Source organism: Monopterus albus, unplaced genomic scaffold (assembly GCF_001952655.1).
Source record: "Monopterus albus unplaced genomic scaffold, M_albus_1.0 scaffold172.1, whole genome shotgun sequence".
NCBI lineage: Eukaryota > Metazoa > Chordata > Actinopteri > Synbranchiformes > Synbranchidae > Monopterus > Monopterus albus.
This window is the reverse complement of record NW_018128052.1, coordinates 1650366-1664167: the sequence shown is the minus strand read 5'-3', so window position 1 is coordinate 1664167 and position 13802 is coordinate 1650366. Positions and strand designations below refer to the sequence as shown.

At 39.8% G+C, this 13802-nt stretch overlaps 1 pseudogene; it reads left to right on the top strand.

The window, feature by feature from the left end:
* The first annotated feature begins 9274 nt into the window (after window positions 1-9274).
* LOC109969254 (P2Y purinoceptor 1-like) lies at window positions 9275-11069 on the top strand (annotated as a pseudogene).
* Window positions 11070-13802: the final 2733 nt, after the last annotated feature.

Sequence of the window (13802 nt, the reverse complement as noted above, 5' to 3'; positions counted from 1 at the left end):
TCCGTTCCACACCCACTTATCCATGTAAAAATGATTACAGTAATACAAAATACAGTATAAAGTAAAAATAAAACAAATTAACCTGCACTTTACCTTTGAAAAGAATCGTGGCTGACATGAGGGGCCATTGTTGCAGTACAGATATTGACTATACGAGTGAAGCGTGAGAACCACCGGCTCAGTTGTGACGTACGTCACGTGACGCTCAACAGACAAAGCGTATGTACTACTCGTATTGCGAGACCTCGCACGTATATCGAATCAAAATTTTTTGCTTGTCTTGCAAAACACGGGCAAACCGGGTTCCTCGCAATCCAAGGTTCCACTGTACTTGTTTACAGTGGGAAACATTACAGTGCTGTGCTGTCTTTTGAATCATACACGTGAAGTGTCACTAATTTTGAACCTTATATTTGCACAAATGTCAGATACATTTGTCTGCAAAAATATTTCTATTCTTTGTAGGTTTTTACATCACGCGTTATTGCAGTTTGAACAATTTAAATAAAATCTTATATGTCTGGAGTGTTTTCATCTGATTAGTTTTTTTTCTTCTAGTAGTTTAAATGTATAAAATCATAAGTCAGACAGGGCCAGGATTTTAGAAGCATCAAGGTCACAAAAAGTTCCCACAACAGCCCAAAGCCCACCTGCAGAGACACCATAAAGTCTGTAAAAATGACTGAACTACCAAGGTTTTGGTTTACTGACATTTTAATATTTACGGTTTCAGGGCTAGAACAATAAAGTTTTGGGCTCATTTCCATTGTTTTTCTTGATCGTTGCACTGTTTGATAACCTTTTTTTAAGACAGAGATGAATATTCACTGTCTGACATTAAGATATGTTAGAAACTAAGCTAGAAAATTAAATCACATGATATGAACAAAAATTAATCAAATGTAATAAGAAAGCAGCCAAGATTAAAAGCACAATCAAGACAGGCAACAAGTGTACAGCTGTTCAAGATGCAAACATAAATCACCGTATTTTCAGAGGTGACCTTTTATTTTCCAGTGTGTTGATTTTAATGTTTTTTTATGTCATTTGTGATTCTGGTGAAGAAATACTACCTTAGGTTTAAAAATTCAAGATCATAAATTGTGGATTTTTTAAAATTGTAATAATATAAACTCTCAATTCGAATATGTAAACTTTATTCTGCTTTAATTTGTTCTCCTACGAATATCACTGTGGGTGTCTGTACTCTGCAGCAGCCTCCCAGCAGCAATTATTCTGAATCCATTCAGTGTCCCCATCATCATCCACACACTGTGCCAGCAAGGCCTGTATGTCTTTGTGTTCCAGCCAGTAAAGGATTTAGCCTCTTGGTTTGCTGCAGCTGACCCAAAAGACATATTATCAAATTAACTCAGTCATTTAGGTGAGACAAAGCATGTGACAAGCCTATTGGGCTACATTTGGAACATTTTAAGCTCAGGTGATTCTGCTTTTGTTCTGTGTGTATTACCCAAATGTGTGCTTCATTCAGCCAGATTCACAGGCTGATCAGTGCTATATCTAATCACTGTTATTTTACTCCATTCAGTTGACTGTTGACAGCATGGTTATAACCCTGATTCAAATACAATTAAGCTTTATACAGCACCAACAGTGTTCACGCCAAATCTGCCATATAAATGTACCTGTAATCACCTTTATTTGGCCAAGTATGTTACACACAACCATCAGGGGCAACTTGGGGGTTCAGTGTTTTGCCCAAGGACACTTCGACATGTGGACTGCTCTACCCACTGAACCACAGTCGCCCCCTGTGTCAATAAAGGAAGTGTTAAGGAGGAAGCATTCTCTATGATAATACATACAACTATATTATACGTTATGGAGCCTATGTACTGTATGCTGCAGGTACAGTATGTAGAAAAAGTGCAGTGAGGATTGAGGGGTTACATGGTGACAGCCTGTGGGAGGGAAGTGGGTGGAAATCCAACAAGTAATCAGATTAATTCAACAGGTGAGTGAGTTTAATTCAAAGTAGGGCTTTTAGCAGCAGGTTGTGGGCTTAATTGCATAGATCCATCTACAGGGGGCCTCCTCATTCAGTGGATAGAAGGAAACCAGCATCAGACAGTCAATCTGAATGGATATTGGAAAATGGTTTCGAATGATAACTTTGAGGAGTACATGAAGGTTGTTAATGAGAACTTTATGGAAGCAGGTGAAAGACTGTGAATGCTGTTCTGGGGCAGAGGGTAAGTGTGTGTGGTCCTTGTGTCTCAGACACTCAGTGTCACACAAACTTCATCACAATGACAAAAATGTTTCTGCACTTATACTTGTTCTTAGCTTTCAAAGTCCTCACATTTGGATCAGACATTTTTCCTTCTTTTGTTGAAAACAATTTATTAGAACAGAGAGCAAATCAAAATTAAAATCAAGGATTTCTAGCATTTCTGCAGAGCACAGATACACTGTGCATTGCATAGCCTGCCCACATTGATGTGGATCTGCATGTATCTGTTAACATGTTATATACACTCCTGTTTGAGCCTGTAGTTGTGTGTAGTAGTGTGTCAGTATGTGTGCTGACAGTGTGTTACTGTGTGTCCACAATGGAAGGCGCTATCCAAAGAGGAACAGGCCAAGTATTATGAGGAAGCTGAGATGGAGAATCTGCTCCACATAATGAACCACTACGACTGGTCCTCCAGAGACAATTATGTATGTACACGCTGCTCACACACCGTTCATATGCTTATTCCCTTCATTGGATGATAAAACACACTCAGTGAAAAAATCTTGATTACATCAGCTGAGAGGTGGAAAGTCTAACGTGTTTGTTTTGTGTTGCTGGTTTATATAGGGCAAAAAAGAGAAAGAGAGTGAGGACGAGGGCCCCCACCAAGCCTGATGGTAAGAGAACAGTTCTGTGGGTCCCAGCTTGTTTTCATGTGAAGTGTCATGACAATGTACATGTGGCCATGGAGCATGTCTGACTTTTAACATGAATGTAATAGCCATATTTTTAGAGTATGAAACATTGTGACTTACCTACCTACTAAGCCGGGTGCTTCATTTGACCAATGTGTTATCAGTTGAAAGTTAAATCACTCTATTTAGTGTAACTGGTTTTGATAAATTGATTTTAGTGAGGAAAGTTTGATACACATTTATAAAGTAGTCAATGGTGTCTGAAACTTAAGTCTTAAATGAACTGTCACGTTTCACTTGCTTTTCATGTACATTTTCTGATGGTCTTCTGGTTTAATTAGAATCTGTTTTGCCTTTATAAGTGCACAAGGTTTCCAGCTCATTTTCACTTATTTATATTAAGAGATTTTTTTCTGTCTTCCTCAGGAGCTGGGGTCCCCAGCAGAGGTGAAGAGCAGCCCACTAGTATTAACCTCACTACATTAACTAACAACACATTTGGCTTGTTTCATGAGCACTCAGAGCAGAGTGTATTTGAACAAACAAAAGTTTTGTTTAAATTTGATATAAGATGAACCAAAAGCCAGACTGTTTTTTTCTTCTTTTTTTTTTTAACAAAGAAAATAGATTCTGAAGTTGGTCACAATAAGCTGCTGCTCTCACTTACTGAGATCAAGATCAAAAGATCAAGGATTTTTATTGTCAGTTCACTATATGTGCAGGACATACAGAAAAATCAAAATACTGTTTCTTTCTCACCTAATGTTGAATGCCCATACCATTTAAGAAACTAAAATAGAATGAAAATAGAATAAACACAGAATAAACAGAATAAGAAAACTGAGTTCAAGTAATAAGGATAAACTAAATGGTACAACCTAATAGGCTATGATGAAACTCAAAGCCATGTGCAAACAGTGACAGTAGTGCAAATAATAACAAGAAGATTGTCAGATGGTCAGCATCACCAGGGGAGTTGGTGATGAGGTGCATGATAGCTTATGAAATGTACATGGGCAGCAGTGCAAATGACCAACAGCAGCAGATATGACGTAAAAAAAAAAAAACAGTCAGGAGAAGATTTAGTTGCACATGGACAGTAGTGCAAATGACCAACAGCAGTAGATAAGACGGTAAAAACAGTCAGCAGCCGATTTACATGTAATATAACAAGAAGGGGGAATGTACTGGGTTTGGGCAAAGCAGCAGATGTAGTCTTTTTATGTTCTGTGGTGGGTCACAGTCCAGGGGGCAGAGGGGGGGAGGTAGTGAGCAGTGTTCAGCATCCTCACAGCCTGGAGGTTGAAGCAGTTTGTAAGTCTGGTGGAGTGGGCCTGAAGACTCCAATACCTGCTCCCTGAAGGCAGGAGTCTGAAGTGGAAGTGTGCGGGGTGGGAGGTGTCATCAGCAATGCTGATGGCTCGGCGGGTGAGGCGGTGTGGGTGTTCAAAGTGTCCGTAAGGGAAGGCAGAGGGGCACTGATGATCTTGCTGGCTGTTTTCACTATGTGTTACAGGGTCCTTCCGCAGGAGGCAGTACAACCTCTGTACCACACAGTGATGCAGCCAGTGATGATGGTCTCAATGGTGCCCCGGTAGAAGAAGCACATGATGGGGGGTGGGGCACTGGCTCTCCTCAGTTTGCTGAGGAAGTAGAGGCATGTTTGAGCTTTCTTGGCCAGTGATGTGGTGTTGTTGTTCCAGGAGAGGTCCTCAGAGATGTGCACCCCCAGGAACTTGGTACTGCTCACTCTCTCCACAACAGCACTGTCGATGGTCAGTGGTGGATGCTTTAGAGGATTTCTCCTGAAGTCCACAACAGTCTCTTTAGTCATCCCCACATTGAGGGAGAGGTCTTGTCCTTACACCACTGGGCCAGTTGGCACACCTCACTCCTGTAGTTGGCCTCATCATTGCTGTTAATGAGGCCAATTACAGTCATGTATTGAGGACAGATCACTTTAAGAAAATGGGTAGCCCCACTGTAACTTGCACAGCAGGGTGGTATTCATAGCAGTTCATTTATACAGACCACCCTTGATCAAAATGGTTGACTTTCCTCCAACACAGGTCATTTTGTTGAACTCCAGCAATCTTGGAGCAGACCGTCACAATATTACATAAGCAGTTTGGGCCTTTGTACCAGCACACAAATGAAAAGGTTAAGACTCAGGTGATAAAATTACCTTGCAGACCCTATGCAAATGAATTTACTGGTGACCTTTCTTGAAAATACTGTCAGTATTCTCAAATTTAAGTTGGGAATCAAACACTGTACCCAAGTTTTTATGTGTGTACAGTCTATAACTCCTCGGCATGCACGGTGCTGACTGTCGGTTTGATGCAGCTCTTCCTCAAATCTCCAAGTTCCTTTGTTTCAGGCACATTTAAGACGAGGCACTAGTCATCTGGCCATTTAACAAATTCAGTAAGAGATGTCAGATTGGTGGCCCCAAAGAAGAGACAAGAAGACGGTGTCGTCAGAGAACATGACAAGAAAACTAGCTTCCTGAGAAGTCCTGCTGCTGTCTGTATACAAGATTAAAAAGTAGAGGAGAAAAGACACAGTCCTGAGAAAATCCTGTATTTGAAGTAATGATAGTGGACATGTGTCCATTCACAAATACCTGCTTAGTCTGAACTTAAAATTAGCAGTAAAATCTGATCAGGTAACTACCCGGAAGTAACTCACCCGGGCACAAGGAGAAGGTAGAAACTCCACATGGAAAGGCCCCGGTTTGTGTTAACCTTTTCTTGTACATACACACTCCCAAAAATTGTATCACAGCTGACCCATGAAGTCAAATGTTGACGGTGCACAAACGTCTGTACAGACCTGAGCTGATGGCTAAATTGTCACAGTGTGGCTACATGGAAAGTGCTGTTCAGGCTCATTTCTTTTATTGTCAACAAATCCTGTGAATTACAAAAACCTTCTCTACCCTGTCTGTGCACCTCAGTGATGCCCACTGAAGATGCAAATCAGAAATGTTTAGTTTAATATTTAAACAGGGCTCAGTAATTTCCAAAAACAGCTGGCCACTGCAGGTTTTACAAAAAGCTACCCAAACTGGAGGAAACAGTGCATTGGCTGAGTCAAAGTAAACTATTATATGTGTGTATCCACAGTAATGAATGCAGCGTTGTGGCTCACTGATGTGTTTTCAATAGTTTTTGAACGACACTTTAACCTAAAAGGTACTAACTTAGCATTAGTTTTAGTGAAGGCTAACCACAGCTGTCTACAGACTTAGTTTGCTGTTGTTGTTGCCACAAATATTTAAAGCTGTTGTGATGAGAATTGTTCGTTTAAGTGGCCTAAAGACAGATCAGACAGTTTCAGGCAGAGACAGTAAATAAAGTGGGTGTAGTAGCAAAGCATGACGTTACCAATTGCTTTGCACTGGAACCAGGATAAAATGCGTTGCTACTTAATGTCTGCACAATAGATTAAATAACTGTTTCCCCTTCTTTTTCTCTCCTGTCCACAGTGGTCTGCTGGGATGGACAGGACGGTTAACCCATTGTCCACCATGGCTATACCCTGACCTCCAAGATCCTCTTCAAGAATGTCATTGAGACCATCAACAAGTACGCTTTCGTCAAGAGCGAGTACATTTACACACACACAAACAATCATTGTCACTGTTAATCTTTATTCATGTTTCTATTTGCTTCAACATGCTCATGTCAGAACACTTTAATCGATCACTTACATGTTTCAGCTGGCAAACTGTGCACAACATTTGTGCACACATTTAAAATCCATGTAAACAATAACACCAGCAAGCAGTGGAAGAAATACAGACAGGACACCTTTGAAGACACAGGGAACTAAAAAAATTCTCACATATTATATTGTTTATTGTACATATTAGAGATGAGTATTTCAAACTAAAATACTATTTGAAATTTGCTGGGAACTATTTGACATGTCCATATGTCTGTGGTCAGAGACACCGTTTCAAGACTTGTCAAACGACTGTGCAGCTCACATGCATTATCATCACACAGTTTATCCCATCGTGCTGTGACTGTTTTTCTTGATGGTACCGTATACTCTAGCTGAACAAATGCCATCAAACTTTGATAACCCTCCCCCTTGACTAAGCTAATGGGTAGCATGTCCTTTGCTATCACCTTTGTGATGAGGGCTGTTGTTTGCTCTGCACATCAGTCATCAAACTTCCTTCTTCAGGTGACAAAGCCACTGACTGTTGATCTACAGCCTGTGACCCACTTTCTCCTGGAGTCCTCACCTTCACATGGCTGTGCATAGTTGTCGATTTATAATATGCTAACTTAACCTGGCAGAGTTTGAACTGCACCTCGTTTTTGCTTATTTTCTCCAAAAGGTTCCACACAGAACTTTTTGATGGCTGTAGTCTCTGCACGTTTCTGCTGTTTGTATTTGGCGCTGTAGTAAAATGATACACTGACCTTGTTGTCATGTTATTTCCAGGTGCAGGTAAAAGCGAGGGGAAACAGTGGCTCTTTGTTTGTAAAGACACAACCATAGTCACATGAAATATTACATTTTTTAAAAATATGACTATTCGAATATTTGCAAATTATTGCCCATCCCTAGTACATATATCGCCTGTCATCGTACATCCTATGTGTAAAAATATTTTTTTATTTGTATAGTTTTATATCAAAATGCTTCTTGTTTCTCTTTCTGTAAAACATCAGAGTAATTCTAAAGACCCATCTTGACCTTCTCATCATGTGACCCTACCAAATAAAAGCAATGTAATATCCTGCTCACACCTGTGTAGATACAGAGACATCACAACACACACAGAGAAATGAAAGCACACAAGCAGACACCCTTCTCCCACTCCTGGAATCTGCATCAGAATGTGATAACCCCATCGACATGCGCACTGGAGGATGCAAGAAAAATCTCTATTTTTAGATCCTGCCTCTTCAAGTAAAATGAAGGAGGAACACTTGCTTTGTGTGCATTTTCACCCTCAGTGTGTTTTCGAGTAAACAATGATGGGCACCATATTCCACAAGTAATTGGCTCAAATGGGGCCAGGTGAAAGGTTGGATTAAACTTCAAAGAGCAATCAAATTTTGCAGGATGCTGAATGAAAACAAGTTTTGCAGAGGGCTGACAGAGGAGAATGGGGATGACAGGCTTCCATCTGACTGAAACTGGGAGTCATCACAGCCAGTATGTTGTGAACAAGGAGTCTGCTCCAGAATGTAGTTCCCTCTGAAGACTTGCTTTACATGCTTGACAGCAGTTAAAAGAGTTGAACTAATTAGGATAAAGAGTCTTAAACTTACATTCATAGAGTCATCTGCAAGTTGTTCTGCTTGTTCATTTATTATTACAGTAGGTATTTCTAAATCAAAGACTTTTCGAAATCACATAGCAAGAAAACACAGCTTAATTAAACATAATTTATTTAAATCTGCAAGTGTGAAAAGCTTTAAAGAGTGGTGTGACTGTGCTACTGCCAGTGCTACACAAACACATGTTCTTTTAAAATATGTTAACCAAAGAGCAGAATGCTTTCAACCTACACAGTGACCATAATGTCAAGGCACTGACTTAAGATGTGTTAATGCCGTGCTGCCTAATGATGTATTCTACCTGCCAAGCAGTGCTGTCTGTGATGGTAGGGTTGTGACAAACTGCACATATCTGAATACACACGCTAGATCATCAGTGGAAAACAAAAATACATAAGCCTATATGCATATACTATCTTGACCTTAAAAGAAGAAGTGAACATTACAATGTCAGTATTGGTATTTATGTCAAGGGAAGGACCTAAATGCAGGACACAAAGTTGGAGTAAAAGTTTGAGATTTAAAGGGGTTCAGGAAGGGGCAGGGCCACTGGGAGTGGTGAAGGCAGCTGTCAAGCAAGGGAAGGACCCAAATGCAGGAGACAAAGTTGGAGTAATTTGAGATTTAAAGGGGTTCAGGAAGGGGCAGGGCCACTGGAAGTGGTGATGGCAGCTATGGTATTCAGGTGAGGGCTGCTCTGGACCACCTGATGTTGACAGACACTGATCTCACTGGCATCGCTGATGTTTCCAGCAGTCTCCCATGCAGGTACTGGCCCAGCCCTGCTTGGCTTCCAAGAGGATCTTCGCTGTAGGTAGGTTTTACACAGGCCAGACAATTGATAACAGAGAAACACCACAAAAGGGCATACTGTATGTGGCTGCTGGAATCAGGTAAAGGCACTCCTCAGTTTCAAAAACACACAGCAAAGTATGCATAAACACCAAAAGGGCAGAAGAAAAACTGTCCTCTTCTGCCAGCTTGCAAAAAACAACTAAGAAACAAAGAGATGCAGAAATACAGGCAGAGGGCGTCCAGAGCCAAGAGCACATAAGAGGCTCAAAAGTCACAACCAGATGAGACTGGCAACTTACAGCACCAACAAGGTAAAAGCAGTTGGAGAGTCAGAACAGGCAGGATTCATGTCTGGTAAAAGACAGCAGCAGGCAGGGAACAGGTCAGTTAACAGAACAGGAGATGGTTGGACAGCACTGCAGGGCAAACAACAAGTGTTAGGCAGGCAGAGAATAACAGACAGAGTACAGGCTAGGTAACAGACAACCAAGTACAGGTCTTGTAATAGGTCTTGGGGCGACAAGAGCAGGGGATTGCCAGGCAGCACTTCCTGCAACAAGCATAACAATCTGGCAAGAGGAAAACTGGAGGAGGAAGGTTATATAGCCAGATAACAGGTGACTTCACTGAGCCACTGATTATCTGAGGTAAAGCTGGAGCTGGTGAAACAGTGAAAACCAGTAGGTCTCTTACAAAATAAAAAGCCTCCAACAGGAAGCAGGTGTAGAACATGACATGTTATGTATAACCCCAGACTGATGAGTTCAGTTTAAAGGCATGAATCAAGCTGTATTGTATTGTGTTGTGAAGGTCCTGCTCTTTTGCCCTAACTATGCATGTATATGGTGCATAAACAGATGTGACCCAAAACCACAAATATGGACCTCATAGTGATGCTAGAACAAATAACTGATATCATTATTTTTATTGCAAACTGCAAATACTTGATGTTTTATTATTTCATAGAATTAGGGTTTTAATGAACCTTTTACACGTTTTTCAAATGTGCTACCCTTCTGAGTCTGTGCCCCAGCCTGGCCACCCCATCCAAATTTTCCTAGATACATCCCTGCCTGTTCCTGGACCTTTAGTTATCATTCTTCCATCATATGGTATTAAAATGGCTGTGGTCTCAGCAATGTAAAAACAGTAACAAACCCACTTAAAGGAAATTCTCAAGACCCCCTGTGTTGTTGTAATGGGCATAATCAGCAGAAACTTGGCAGACTTGTGTTGTAGGTTCCACGCAGTAGGTATAACGAACAAGACTGCACACATTCTAAACTATATAGGGATATACAAAGACCCACATTTACTAACAAGAAACTATTATCTTTCTGCAAGATAACAAGATTATGCTTCAACCTGAATTTGTATGGCAGCATTGGATTCCTTGTTTGCATAAGTGTGTACAGGTACCTGGTTATAGTCTATCCAATGAGAGTGATGGGAAGATTAACTCATAAGCACTCTGTGTCTATTTCCATCACAGTCTGGCTGCTGGTGAGTGTTCAGAGTCTTCCAGACATGTTTTAAACCAAAACATAAAAACAAGCCTGGGAAATGTTACAATACCACCCATAAGTAATATGTAAAGGATTACCTGAAATACAGCCTTGGATGAACACTCACTGGGTTTCGTGTCCCATTACTCATCACACATCACACTGGGATGCTATGGACATGTGGCATCCCATTACTCATCACACTGGGATGCTATGGACACGTGGTTGTTGTTCTCTGCAGGAAAAATATCACTGGCAAGGTACTGAAACAGAGATGCTTGAACAACAACGTTCATCATGACTCTTCTTTTCATTGTGTGTTACATCCCCTATCATGTATTAAAGAACCTCTACCTCTGGTCCAGAGTTCTCTCCAAACAATGGCGTCTACATTGCTCATTAGATCAGTCATGGCCTTGTGTGTCTGAACAGTGCTCTCAACCCTTTGGTTTACCTCCATGAAAATGAAGACATTCCCGCTCAGTCCAGAAAGCTGCTGCAGCAGGGTCACCGGGTGTTTAGCCATCCACCCCTGACAAACTCCTGCAGCATGCCCATGACACCAAATTAGAGTTGTCACCTATCCCTTAAAATATGGATTTGTCCTGTTTTGTTAAATAAAATGCACTGGCCTGTACTGAATCAATATGGGACATGTACATACCTGTGCAGAAAGATATGGCAGCTCATGTGTAAAAGAAGGCCATGTGCAAGCAGTTTCATGTGGGTTCTTATAAATACTTCATGTTTGCTTAAAATATGAATACTGAATAATAAATACTGATTATTTAGTACATACAGTATCTTCAACAACATTTGACTGAGTCTGCAACACAAATTTGACCTATGAAATATAGAATTTTATTAGAGTGTATTTGTAATTAACTGTATCTTAATTTACATCATACTAAAAAGCATAAGACCCTTTAAACATCTTAATACTACTATAATTCAGTTCTTACTGCATTTTTGACACATTCACAGTATTTTTTTTTTGCAGAAAGACGCTACGCATTGTCCCCAATTCCCCTAATTACTTCTAAGAGAATTTCCTGCATAGGTCTTTGTGATTTGTGAATTATTGTTTGAAAGAAAAGTTCATTTTAAAACCAGAAACTTATTTTTTTACTTTTATTTTTTAAAATAAAAATATTTTTTCATATATAAAACCCTGCCTTCAGACAAATTTTAGCTGTTCGGCCAAACTTATGTGTCTTAACAGGCAATTATATCGCAATGTGTCCGTATTTCTGTGCACATTTGTAGTGCATGAATTATCAGTGGGTTCAAGACCACTGCTCCCAGTGTGTCCAGTGCAAGCACCAGTCAAGTCTTACACCGCTAGAGGTGGACAGAAGAAAGGAAGTTTGAGTCTATTTATCACAATAATGTTATAGATTTATTTTCTGTCTGTACTCACAGAGTCTGTACAACTGTGAAACCAGTTACAGAGAGGAGCATGAGAAACTTAAATAATGTCATTTTATTGTGTTCACTCAGTTAAACGGCCATTTTGGCCTCTGTTCACGTTTAATGTCTGTCAGTCTTCAACCTGGATTAGCTTGTTTGTCTGTGTCACAGACCTCAATTGTTCAAAAACTATTAAAAACACATCAGTGAAACACATACCGCTGCACTAGGTGACATGTTTCTTCATTACGACACTCCAGACCAGTGTATATGTTGCCCCAAAAGCTTCATATAATCATAACTTTTTACATCTGAAGTAAAGCAAGACATAACTCTGCATGCGCGAGATCTCCGTTATAGCGCGACAAGCTGGTGGCCTGTACACAAGGCACATGTCACCCAGTGCAGTGGTGTGCACATTTTGTAGTAAGTGCTAAATAAAAAATAATTGATAATTACCCTCAAATGTATTAAAACTAAACTTAACAAGGCTGATTCAAAATGTAAGGAGTCGAAAGCACATATTTATGTTAAAATGTAGGGAGTAAAAGTTGTCAGGAAAATAAATACTCAAGTACATTGATAAAAGTCAAACAAAGCTGTCATTCATTCAGTGTGGCTTCTCTCACTGCAGTAGCTGAAAACTATTCAATGGTTCATTTAAACTAAATTTCTAAGCAACACAAGAGAAAAAAGAAGGAAGAACTGTCAAGATTTACAGTAATCCAAAATCTTAGTTGTTTATATCAGTATTTGTTAGAAAGGAATGTTTGGTGAGATCATGTTTATTGAAAGGCATGAGATGTAACTAATCACACAACCAAAAATCCTTTCACTGTGCATGTAGGTATGAAAGACTTGTGAAAATAATGTGAACCTATATTTAGATTCACATTTTTGTGTGTCCCTGTGTGTCTGTGCTGGGGAAAAGAGAGCGTTTGAGTTTTTAAGTGTTCATGTCTTCAGCTCTCAGTGCTGCTGTAGCTTCTATCCAACTCTCTGAAGAAATGAATACTTATAAATCTTGAGCTTTCTGTTCTACAGTATAGATACATAGACTTTACTGTAGCTGCCAAAGACAGCTGATGGATAGAGAGTGTGCTGGGTTGGCCGTGCTGTGCCCTGCTACCAGGCAGGACCACAGCAGTACAACTCAGTACAGCCATCTCCTGTCATGTGGTTGGAAACACATATTATCAGTGTAGCTAAACTGTACAACCCTGGGCTAATTCAACAACCATATAATATGCTAGTTAGTTGCTTTAGCCTAGGGGTTAAGGCACTGACGATCAGCTGCATCATGCTTGGTTTGACTTTGAATGAGACCTTATATGTCCCCGACATCCCTTAACATCAATGACAAGGACTTTGCTAATGAAAATTCCATAGACAAATGTTTATGCTATCAGCTTACCAATGTCATTTATCCATCTTTCTCAAACAGAAATAGAATTAGTCAGACTTTTCCTAAACCAGATATTAAGATAAAGATTTAAAAGTGACCACAATAACTGCATGTTTTGCAATGATACTCTATTTATTTTATTTTAGTTATTTATCGTGATTTGTTTCTGTCTATGTAAAGTACTTTAGTCAACTACATGTTGTTTTTAAAGTGCTATATAAATAAATTTGATTTGATTTGATAACACAGAAACAGCTGAGCATTTATCATCATCATCATCATCATCATCATCATCATCATCAACTTTATTTATATAGCACTTTATATAGCACATTTACCCCAGCCATAGCTGCCCAAAGTGCTTAACACAGTGACACATCACAACCGTATTAAAATCAAAACACACAGAAACAACACAATAAAATACACCGGCAATAACATAATAACAATAAACAAAACAAATTACCAACATCCCCTTACAACAACCCC